Source organism: Primulina tabacum, chromosome 12 (assembly GCF_025594145.1).
Source record: "Primulina tabacum isolate GXHZ01 chromosome 12, ASM2559414v2, whole genome shotgun sequence".
In the NCBI taxonomy this organism is placed as follows: domain Eukaryota; kingdom Viridiplantae; phylum Streptophyta; class Magnoliopsida; order Lamiales; family Gesneriaceae; genus Primulina; species Primulina tabacum.
In genome coordinates, this window is record NC_134561.1 from 13439272 (window position 1) to 13452643 (window position 13372).

Sequence of the window (13372 nt, forward strand, 5' to 3'; positions counted from 1 at the left end):
ATATATTACGTGAATGAAGCAGCAAAGGTGATACAAAGCATGCCTGAAATGATGCACAAACACGAGAGACTCGAGGTGGAAGCCGGAGGGAGTTTCTTTGCAAGAACAAGACAAAACAGTGCCTCCAGCTGGTGTTTTTCTCCGAAACCAAGGGTACTGAAATCTGAATGGGGTGTCGGCTGTTGGGTAGGGGATTAGTTTTAGGTTAAGGGTGGGTTAGAGCTAATTAAATAATAACCATATGTTTAATGGGCCCTAATTTGTTTAACAAAGGTTTAAAAAGATAAGTAAGCCCACTAAGCTTAAAAGTAGGTCCAATAAATCCAAACGCACTCCCGAAAAATATTTCGTGTTGAAAATATTTTGAAAATAATAGTCGAACCATAAAAATGTTCTCCGTTTCGATAAAATTTGCGTACCGTTAAAAATAACATCATGCGGGTAAAAATACCCAATAAAATCCCATTTTTGAAAAATACCCTTAAAACACTTCATATTAATTTATAAAAATAAATCATGTAATTAAATAATTTTCCTGAAAATTCTCCGGTCTCCGTTCCTCGTTCGAGCGTGAAATGCATCTTAAAAATCTTAATGCATTAACTTTTAAAAATAACATGAAATACATTCTATCATGCAATAATTATGCATAAAATGCATAAAAATAATTAAAACAAATTAATGAGATAAACATGCATTTAATTCTTCAAAACAAATAAATAAAATATCAAAAAAATTTAATAACTTGCATGCATGTGGTTCACGTGGAACTTCAAATTTTCGGAACGTTACATTTAAGGTCCAAAAAAATAAGGCGACGTAATACAACTGCATGCAAATCTTGGGAAAATGGAAAATGATTAATTAAATAGTTTTAATGAAATGAATTGATTATGATATACATTATTACATGTTTAAAAATAGGGTTTAGTGTTAGAATGTACAAAACAATATTTTTAAAGGCTATTCGAGATGTGATCGATGAACGGAGACCGGGGGCGGAAAAAGATTATTTTTGTTTAAACAATTGTTTTTAATTATTTAAAATAAAATTTATGCTATATGATATTTTTGAGAATAAGGTGTTTTTAGGTGATTTCAGACTTCAAGTCGTAATTTTTAACATTATTCAATTTTCCCTTCAAAACTTAAATTTTACTTCCCTTCCCTTTAAAAATTAGTTTTTACTCCCCATTCTTTTAATATCTCCCATAATACCCTTATCTTTGATTTATGGTACGTGGCATTGTTGTACCTATCGAGCATGTTCTTCAAGGCATATAGCCACGATACATACAGTTACGCAAGGTTTCAAACCTATATACCATGCTCAACTAATTCAAAATTTTTTTTATAAATGACCCATCATGCTTCGGTATAATAAATTGAACATTTTACCTTTTTGACCAGAGTACTTTTGGGTTATATTCATTGGGTTTTACACACTGCTCCTCATAGCCTAACCACGCAGTCACAACATATGGTTCCTGATGCATATTCCTTCAACTGTACTTAGCTCAACCCTGTTTAGTTTTCTACCTCAGGGTGTATTGTAACGTAATTCAATTTTGAAACTAATATATGAGAAATGCAAAAGCCTTGGTTCTTTTATTCAAACATACGAAATATTATTACATAGTAACCTCCTGTAGAGGAGAAGAAACTTTTTTAGCTACTTATAGTAGTCAAACTTACAGCACACATAAACTTGAAGGAGAATATTACAAATTACTTTGAAGAAAAACGAAGTGGTTGAGTGATGCCTTCATCTTCCTTCTGCCTTCTTATTTATGGAAGCCCTTCGGATTTTATTTTCGGACTTCAAATTCTTTCCATAACTTTTCTTCATTGCCATCCAGCTTTTTTTGGCATTATCTCTTGAGTGGGTGGTTGAATGGTCCCTCCACATTTTCTTGATTTGTCTCTTTTCTAGATCATTAATCTTGAAATAGCTCGTTCTTATGATCTTATCTCCTGGGATAACTAATAGATATGTCTTTGTATTATATCAACTGAGATCTCCTCCCTTCTTCTTTTAACAGTTTGTAGAGATATTTAAAATTAATAAGCTTTTTTCTTAATGCTTTAATCCGTCTTTTAGAAACCTTAAGATATGTAGCATACATTTTTCTTTGTTTCTAAATTTCGGTTTAAATCTTCTATGATTTCCTTGTTCCAATTTATTCTTTATTTATAATTGTTTGTGTAATGCCCGAGAATTTAATCCTAGTAATCTGTAATTATTGATTTATAATTTGATATGATTATGAGAGGATTAATCGGGACACGATTTAATTCAGCATGAAAAGATGTAAGGGCGAGGACAGTGCCTTTCGCGCACATGCGCGACATGAGACGCGCACATGCGCGAAACAGACAGAGGGTCTCGCGCATATGCGCAGTGGGTGTGCACGCATATGCGCGAGCTGTGCGAGGATTTAAAGTCAACTCCAGACAAGTGGGCGCACATGCGCGACGGGGAGCGCGCACATGCGCGATATGTCCAGAGAACCTTGCGCATATGCGCGACGTGTATCCACACACATGCGCGAGGTTACCCGAGAGTTTGGTAAAATGAACAAGGGCCTCGCGCATATGCGCCGAGTAAAGGCGCGCATATGCGCGAGGTGCTGTGCAGAGGACGCGCCGAGACATATGGTCTCGCGCATATGCGCCGAGTGATGTCGCGCATATGCGCGAGACGTGTTTTACAAAGGGCGAGCCACCTAGCTTCACCACATGCAGGATATATATATAAACGTATCAAACTACATTTCTTCTACAACAAAAAGGAGAGATCGAAGGAAACTTTGCAAAAATGATTCGTGGATCATAGGGTCGCGATTGTGCAAAATCTAACCGTTTGATTTTCAATCCGACTTCAGTACTGTGTTCCTATCAACGCAGGCTACAACTGGACGTAAGTTTTGTTACGTTTTGATATGTCTTGGAATTATGATATTGTCAGAATCGGATGTGGTTCATATATGATGTTCTTGACATGTTAGACATCGTAGAACCGAAGACAGATTGAAAAACAGACTGATTACAGAATTGTTATGAATTTCAGAGTTGATTGGGTTGAGATATGATATCAGATGTGTATAGTTATTGACCATGAGTTGCAGGAACTGATATGTATCGATTTGTATGGCTGGGTATATTAAGATTGTGCAGTTATGCTGTTGAAACAGAATTTGATTGAGTTCTGATTATATCAAGTATTGATTGAGGAAGGTATTGATATTGTATTCCTTCGATACTGTCATTGCCAGATTGATATTGACAGGCTGTGAATCCGAGACTTCGACAGAGTCAGATAGACAGAAAGAAAGGTATAAATAAATGTTGATTCGGGATTGCACAACTCGAGTTAACTTTAACTTGAGTCTCTCAAAATCACATATTGAATGATTATTGCATTTGATATTTGCAATGCTTGATATTGATATGGTTATTCTATTGATTATAGCGAAGCATAAGTCAGAATTGGGCAGACCCGCCTAGTCTTTGGTAGAACCGCCATGGCAGAATCGCCAAGTCACTGGACTTTTGGATATATATTGATAGACTGAGGAGAAGACCGACTCCTATTGCAGATCTTCAATATAGACAGTCAAAGTTTGGGACCAAGAACGTACCACCATCTAGCTGGGGTAAAGTAGATGGGAGAACGTTGCGTTCTTATTCAGATCGGGATCCCTAGATTAGATTGAGTCTAGTCAGAGTCTAGGAGTCACAGAATGTGATTTAGAGTTTGTATTGATACATGTTGTTCAGATTTGGTACATGTGATTGATATGTGTTTCATGCTTTTATATATGCTTTTATATGACTGCATGTTTACATTGTTTATACTAAGATATTTATCTCACCGGAGTTATCCGGCTGTTGTCGTGTTTGTATGTGTGCATGGCAACAGGTGGGACAGGTTCAGGGTCGAGGAGATGAAGGGAGATCGTGATTAGAGTGGAAACTACGGACTTGATTAAAGATAGGGTTTAGACACTTGAGATTTAGATGTTAAACCTTAGTTGAATGATTGTATGTAGTACAAGACTTGTACCTTTATACTGATATGTATATTAGATTGAATTCCATTACGTTCCGCATTTCATATTGTATGTTAAAAAAAAAAAATTAGACCCTGTTTATTATTAGTGATTAAATTGTCCCAAATGATGATTAAGATTATGATTAGCGTTCGGGTCCCCACAACAGGTGGTATCAGAGCGATAGATCCTTAAACTGAGATAGGAGCTAGTGAGCGGGGTAGATTGACTTTCTTTCCTGCTTTTGATTGCTAGCATGTTTTACTGCTTTATAATGCATGTTTACCTGGTTATCTGATTTGATTTGGTAGCGTGTTTTATTGAGAATGAATCAGAACCGATTCTTGATCAGCACTAAGATGATTAGAGGAGGACCGAAACAGATATGTTGTATTTGGTTACTAATCCTTTTGGTAATCAGATATGCCTTTCCGAAGAATACCAGAACAGGGTAGTACTTCGAATCCTCCAATGGATGTGACACCAACACCGATGGAAACAGTGTTAAAGAGGTTTCAGTCATTTAAACCGCCAACCGTGAAAGGAACAGAGACTTCTGTCGATTGTGAGAGCAGGTTAGATGACATTGAAATGCTGTTTGAATCTTTGGACTACACCGATGAGCGGAGAGTGAAACTGATAGGGCACCAGTTACATGATGTTGCAAAAAACTGGTGGATTACAACCAAGCGAGCCTTGGAGCATCGAGGTACAGCTATTACCTAGAATGTATTTAGAACTGAGTTTTATCAGAGATTCTTTCCATTGTCGTATAGGAAGGATAAGGGAGCGGAATTTGCAAACTTGAGGCAGGGTCAACTGAATATTGAGGAATATGTGACCAAGTTTTCTACCTTGTTTCGATTTGCTCCCCATGTGGCCGAGAATGAAGAAGCTATTGCTGATTAGTTCATCAATGGTTTGAACCTCGAGATCTTTACATTGGTGAATACAGGGCGATCGAATAATTTCACTGATGCCCTGAACCGAGCCAAAGGAGCAGAAGCTGGTCTGATTCGACAAAAAGGAGCTTCCTATTTTCCTCCAGCACCGAGACCCCAGCAACCACCTCCCAGATTTGAGGGTGGTAGCAGCAGTAGTGGAAAGAAAGATTTCTTGAAAGCTAGAGGAAAGCAATTCAAGAAATCAGGGAGCAGTTCATCTAGCTCGGGTGGTTCTCGACAGAGCCAGAGCTATACTGGAGTGTAATGCAGAACCTGCGGAGGGAGACATCCGACTAAGCAATGCCAGGGAGTGATTGGTAGTTGCAACGTCTGCAAACAACAGAGACACTTTGCTAGGGTATGTCCACAGAGAGGTTCCCAAAGATCCCAGGGAGCCGAATCATCTGGATCAGTGGCACAGACTGATAGACGACCCGCTGCTATTCATTCGTTTCAGCTAGCCCCAATTCAGTCACAACAGAGGCCTGGAGGTAGCCAGACAGTGAGCCAGCCTCCTAGACAGCAGGCCAGAGTATTCGCTTTGATAGAGGAGCAGGCTCAGGAGGCACCAGATGATGTTGTTGCAGGTAACTGTTTTATTTCTGGTTACCCTTCTTATATATTTATTGATACTGGTGCTTCTCATACATTTATTTCTGAGAAATTTGCATTGAGTCATGCTTTGCCTATTGAGTCATTATCGTCTGTAGTGTCTGTCTCTTCTCCATTGGGGACAGGTTTAATATCAGTGAATTCTGTAAAACATCGTATACTACAGTATGATGGGCATGAGATTGATTTAGATTGCATCGTACTTGGATTGTCTGATTTTGACAGTATTATCGGGATTGATATGCTGATCAAGTACAGAGATTGTTGACTGTTTCCACAAGATTGTGAGATTCAGACCAGATATGACTGATGAGTGGAAATTCTACGGTAAGGATTCTAGATCGAGAATTCCTTTGATATCCGTATTGTCTATGACTCGATTGTTACAGAAAGGAGCAGAGGGATTTCTTGTGTATTCAGTGGATTTACTGAAATCGAGTCCATCATTGACAGACCTGCCAGTGGTGTGTGAATTTGCTGAAGTCTTCCCAGATGAGATTCCTGGATTACCTCCGATTCGAGAGATCGACTTCAGCATTGAGTTAATGCCAGGTACAGTTCCGATTTCGAGGGCTCCGTACAGAATGGCACCGATTGAGTTGAAAGAGTTGAAAGAACATTTGGAAGATTTACTAGCCAAGGGGTATATCAGACCAAGTGTGTCTCCTTGGGGTGCTCCAGTACTGTTTGTGAGGAAGAAAGACGGTTCGATGAGACTCTGTATCGATTACCGGCAACTGAACAAGGCTACGGTAAAGAACAAATATCCTTTGCCTCGTATTGATGATTTATTTGATCAGTTGCAGGGTTCATCTGTATATTCCAAGATTGATCTGAGATCTGGATACCATCAGCTGAGAGTCAGAGATTCGGATATCTCAAAGACCGCATTTAGAAACAGGTATGGACATTATGAATTTATTGTCATGCCATTTGGTTTGACGAATGCACCGGCTGTATTTATGGGGTTGATGAACCGTGTCTTTCAGAGGTATCTTGATGATTTTGTTATTATATTCATTGATGATATCTTGATTTATTCGAAGAATATGATTGAGCATGCTGAGCATTTAAGAACTGTGTTGGAAATTCTGAGGGCTGAGAAATTATATGCTAAACCGTCAAAATGCGAGTTTTGTTTGAGACAAGTTGTATTTCTGGGGCATATTATATCCAGAGATGGTATATCAGTTGATCCCAGTAAGGTTGAGGCAGTGATTTCTTAGCCGAGACCAACTTCAGTACCCGAGATTCGTAGTTTTATGGGTTTGGCAGGATATTATCGACGATTTATTAAATATTTTTCCAGTATTGCCAAGCCGATTACACAGTTGACTCAGAAAAATGCTCCATTTGTTTGGTCTGAAGAATGTGAGACCAGTTTTCTTGAATTAAAGAAAAGACTGACCAGTGCACCGATACTGACTATCCCATCAGGTACTGGTGATTTTGTGTTTTATTGTGATGCATCTCATCGAGGATTGGGTTGTATTCTGATGCAGCGAGGACATGGGATTGTTTATGCCTCAAGACAGCTGAAACCACATGAGACTCGTTACCAAATTCATGATCTTGAATTGGCGGCCATTATCTTCGATTTGAAGATATGGAGACATTATCTATATGGTGAGAAGTTCGAGATCTATTCTGATCACAAGAGCCTGAAATATCTATTTTCACAGTCAGAATTGAATATGAGACAGCGAAGATGGCTTGATCTGCTTAAAGATTTTGATTGTGAAATCAAGTACTATCCGGGGAAGTCTAATGCAGCAGCAGATGCACTGAGTCGAAAGGTATGTTCTTTATCCTTATCGACGATCGGTGTTTCGAATTTGATAGAAAACTGTTGTTTGTCTGGATTAGCATTTGAAACAGATTATAGACCGCTGAGACTATATGCTGTTCAAGTTGAACCAGAACTGATTTTGAGAATTAAAGCGGCTCAGAAAGTTGATCAGAATATTCAAAATTCGATATCGCTGGTTAGAGCAGGGCATCGATCTGAGTATCAGGTACGGGATAGTGTACTGTATGTGAATGATTGTCTGGTTGCTGAGTTTGTATCCAAATGTCTGAATTTCCAGCAGGTGAAAGCAGAAAGAAAGAAACCAGGAGGACTGTTACAGAGTCTAGCTATTCCTGAATGGAAGTGGGATCACATTTCCATGGATTTTGTGACGAAGCTACCAAGATCCTCCCGAGGTTGTGATGCGATTTGGGTCGTGATTGACAGATTGACCAAATCCGCATGTTTTATTCCGTACAAGATGACATACCGACATGACCAGATGGCAGAAATTTATGTGCGAGAGGTGGTTAGATTACACGGAGTGCCGAAGTCGATTGTATCAGACCGTGATCCTCGGTTTACTTCACACTTCTGGCAGAGTTTACAGCAGGCTCTAGGTACGAAATTGAATCTGAGTACCGCATATCATCCACAGACCGACGGACAGTCAGAGCGGACTATCCACACATTGGAGGATATGCTGAGAGCCATAGTGCTTGATTTTAGCACTAGTTTGCAAGATGCCTTGCCACTTTGTGAGTTCTCGTACAACAACAGCTATCAGACGAGTATTGAGATGGCTCCTTTCGAAGCGTTGTACGGTAAGAAATGCAGATCCCCTTTGTATTGGGGCGATATCTTTGAGGTACCCGAGATTGGACCTGATATGATCAGAGATATGACTGAAAAAGTGAAACTGATTCAGAAAAGAAAGAAGGCAGCTCAGGATCGACAAGCCAAATATGCCAATGTTCGACGACGAACGTTGGTATTTGAAACTGGAGATCGAGTATTCTTGAAGATTTCACCTTTCCGAGGAGTTGTTAGATTTGGCAAGAAAGGAAAATTGTCTCCACGATATATTGGGCCATATGAGATTCTTGAAAAGATAGGAGATCGTGCCTATCGATTAGCCCTACCGCCTTCATTATCTGGGATACATGATGTCTTTCATGTATCATTATTGCGGAAATACATGTCAGATGCTTCACATATTATTCAGCCGGACGAGGCCGAATTGGACGAAACATTGAGCTATTTTGAAATGCCGATTCAGATTCTTGATCGGAAGGAAAAAGAGCTCAGAACGAAAACTATTCCACTTGTGAAAGTTCAATGGAGTCGTCATGGCGTTGAAGAAGCTACCTGGGAAACTGAATCAGACATGAGACAGGAATTCCCAGCATTGTTTCACTGATGTAAGTTTCTATTCCGTTTCTATTACATTCCTTTTTATTGATATGATTGATTGCCTGTGATTTCGGGGACGAAATCATATCTTAGGAGAGGAGAAATGTAATGCCCGAGAATTTAATCCTAGTAATCTGTAATTATTGATTTATAATTTGATAAGATTATGAGAGGATTAATCGGGACACGATTTGATTCAGCATGAAAAGATGTAAGGGCGAGGACAGTGCCTTTCGCGCACATGCGCGACATGAGATGCGCACATGCGCGAAACGGGTACAGGGTCTCGCGCATATGCGCGGTGGGTGTGCGCGCATATGCGCGAGCTGTGCGAGGATTTAAAGTCAACTCCAGACAAGTGGGCGCACATGCGCGACGGGGAGCGCGCACATGCGCGAGATGTCCAGAGAACCTTGCGCATATGCGCGACGTGTATCCCCACACATGCGCGAGGTTACCCGAGAGTTTGGCAAAATGAACAAGGGCCTCACGCATATGCGCCGAGTAAAGGCGCGCATATGCGCGAGGTGCTGTGCAGAGGACGCGCCGAGACATATGGTCTCGCGCATATGCGCCGAGTGATGTCGCGCATATGCGCGGGACGTGTTTTACAAAGGGCGAGCCACCTAGCTTCACCACATGCAGGATATATATATAAACGTATCAAACTACATTTCTTCTACAACAAAAAGGAGAGATCGAAGGAAACTTTGCAAAAATGATTCGTGGATCATAGGGTCGCGATTGTGCAAAATCTGGCCGTTTGATTTTCAATCCGACTTCAGTACTGTGTTACTATCAACGCAGGCTACAACTGGACATAAGTTTTGTTACGTTTTGATATGTCTTGGAATTATGATATTGTCAGAATCGGATGTGGTTCATATATGATGTTCTTGACATGTTAGACATCGTAGAACCGAAGACAGTATGAAAAACAGACTGATTACAGAATTGTTATGAATTTCAGAGTTGATTGGGTTGAGATATGATATCAAATGTGTATAGTTATTGACCATGAGTTGCAGGAACTGATATGTATCGATTTGTATGGCTGGGTATATTAAGATTGTGCAGTTATGCTGTTGAAACAGAATTTGATTGAGTTCTGATTATATCAAGTATTGATTGAGGAAGGTATTGATATTGTATTCCTTCGATATTGTCATTGCCAGATTGATATTGACAGGCTGTGAATCCGAGACTTCGACAGAGTCAGATAGACAGAAAGAAAGGTATAAATAAATGTTGATTCGGGATTACACAACTCGAGTCTCCCAAAATCACATACTGAATGATTATTGCATTTGATATTTGCAATGCTTGATATTGATATGCTTATTCTATTGATTATAGCAAAGCATGAGTCAGAATTGGGCAGACCCGCCTAGTCTTTGGTAGAACCGCCATGGCAGAATCGCCAAGTCACTGGACTTTTGGATATATATTGATAGACTGAGGAGAAGACCGACTCCTATTGCAGATCTTCAATATAGACAGTCAAAGTCTCGGACTAAGAACGTACCACCATCTAGCTGGGGTAAAGTAGATGGGAGAACGTTGCGTTCTTATACAGATCGGGATCCCTAGATTAGATTGAGTCGAGTCAGAGTCTAGGAGTCACAGGGTGTGATTCAGAGTTTGTATTGATACATGTTGTTCAAATTTGATACATCTTATTGATATGTGTTTCATGCTTTTATATATGCTTTTATATGACTGCATGTTTACATTGTTTATACTGGGATATTTATCTCACCGGAGTTATCCAGCTGTTGTCGTGTTTGTATGTGTGCATGGCAAAAGATGGGACATGTTCAGGGTCGAGGAGATGAAGGGAGATCGTGATTAGAGTGGAGACTACGGACTTGATTAAAGATAGGGTTTAGACACTTGATATTTAGATGTTAAACCTTAGTTGAATGATTGTATGTAGTACAAGACTTGTACCTTTATACTGATATGTATATTAGATTGAATTCTATTACGTTCTGCATTTCATATTGTATTTTTTAAAAAAAAAAATTTAGAACCTGTTTATTATTAGTGATTAAATTGTCCCAAATGATGATTAAGATTATGATTAGCGTCCGGGTCCCCACAGTTTGGGTCCAAATTTCGTGGTCATTTAGTGGGTTTATCACATGCCCACTACCTCTTGTCGGGGAATCTTTTAACTTTTGTAATCCCCAAGGAAAAATGATGGTATTCACATGTCCACTTATTTTTGTCGAGGAATCTTGTGGGGATCCGGACGCTAATTCATGTCTTAATCATTATTAATGTCAAATATAACAATTAAGAAAAGTGGGACTAATTTTTTTTTTTTAAATATAAATGCGGAAACGTAATGTAATCTATTTAATATACATGTCAGTATAAAATTACAAATCATGTACTACAAGTTTCTATCTCAACCAGGTTCAACATCTATACATCAAGTACTGAATCCTATTCTGCTTCTGGGCCCGGATCTCCACGCTATCTAAATGTCTCATCCTCTTCTTGATCCTGATCCTGTCCCACCTGTTGTCATGCACACATACAAACAAGACAACAGTCGTATAACTCCGGTGAGAATTACATTCCCAGTATAAATCAATCATACATGTATTTCATATAAACAGATATAACAGCATGAAACATATATTCATTACATGTATCAAAATCAGAACATGAATCAATATAAACTCCGAATCACACTCTGTGATTCTTAGACTCTGACTCGACTCATCCTAATCTAGGGATACCGATCTGAATAAGAACATACACCCACCTACACTCCCGATCGTGGTGGTGGCACGTTCTTATTCACGGACTTTGGCTCTTTCCATATCGAACACCAGTAATAGAAGAAACTCCAATTCTATACACTTCGATATAACCAAACGCCCGGTGTCTTGGCGGTTCTGTCCAAGACTAGGCACATCCGCCCTGGCATATCTTGCTGAACCTCTGTGACAATGTGCAATGGCCCAGTGACGATTCTATCACTATTTGGTACCTCTGTCACGAGATCAATAATCTACGACTAGGCGATCCGCCTATGACTCAAGACATAACTCAATAGATCAAAGAAATCAATCATATCAATTGCAAATATCAGTGCAATAAAGTAAAGTATGTGATTTTGGGAAACTCAAGTCAAATCAACTCGAGTTGTGCAACCCCACATCAACATCAATTTATACCTTTCTCTTCTCGGTCTGACGAAGTCGAAGTCTCGAAGTCAAATCTGTCCATATCAATCTGAAATGACAATATCGCATAGGCACAATATCAATATGCAACTCAATTCAAAACCTGTTCTGATCAATACTCAAATCAAACAAAATCTGATCCATATCAACGATATCATGATACAATCTCAATCAATACTGAATCTGATCACAATCAATCTACTGATGTTTCGACGGCATAACAATACATTCTTGATAGCCACGTCAATCTCAACGTCACAGGGATAATACCATAACTCATAATCATCACAAATATGTTCCATAATCTCAAAATCCATATAACTCAACTCAAGACATGCTGGAATTTGAACAAAATTCGCATATCATATCCGTTCTTCTATCCGGTTACGGATATAGGTTCACTATAATCATAAGAACATATAATAGAAATCAAAATCTGATTTCTCCAACATTTCAACTTCAAAACCTGCTGAAAGGCTATAATACTTACATCCTTTTGTAGCTTGTAACAAGAGGAACAAGAATATGAACTCGGATTAAAAATCGTGTGGTCGGATTTTGCACAATCACTTCTCTATAATGAAATGAATCGTAAGAACATTCTTCCATGGAGTTCTCGGTGGTTTCTCTGCTGAAGGAATGATGAAACTACATGTTAAATGTCTAACAAGCCATGTGTCCAGTTAATAGGCATGCTGGATTTCTCGCACTACCCTACCGCGGGTGCGCTAACCTTTGGACTGCGGGTGCGCTGAGCGTACTGGATTACTTCCACAAATTCAGAAGGAACGACCGCGGGTGCGTTGCCCTCTCTGTCTCAACACCGCAGGTGCGGTCACTTTTATGGCGCGGGTGCACTGACTCTACTGTACCACCAAAACTCGAATTGCAATGTCGCCTCTCCATGTCTGTTCTTCCATTCCCCTATTCATAATATGAGATAACTCAAAAGTATCAAACTAAAATTTCGGGCATTATATTTCTCCCCCTCTTAGATATGAGTTCGTCCTCGAACTCGCAGGCAATCAATCAAAGCATGTAAAAGAAGCAATTTAATCAAAGGCTGAATAAATACTCACGTCATGGAAATAATTCTGGATATCTCTGTTTCATCTCTAATTCTATTTCCCAAGTCGCTTCTTCAGTGCCATGACGACTCCACTGGACTTTTACTAGCGGAATAGTATTCGTTTTGAGCTGTTTTTCTTTCCAATCAAGAATCTGAATTGGCTGTTCAATATAACTCAAATTGTCGTCAAGATCGGCTTCATCAAGCTGAATGACATGAGAAACATCAGGCATATATCTATGCAACATCGATAGATGAAAGACATCATGTATCCCAGATAGAGAAGGAGGAAG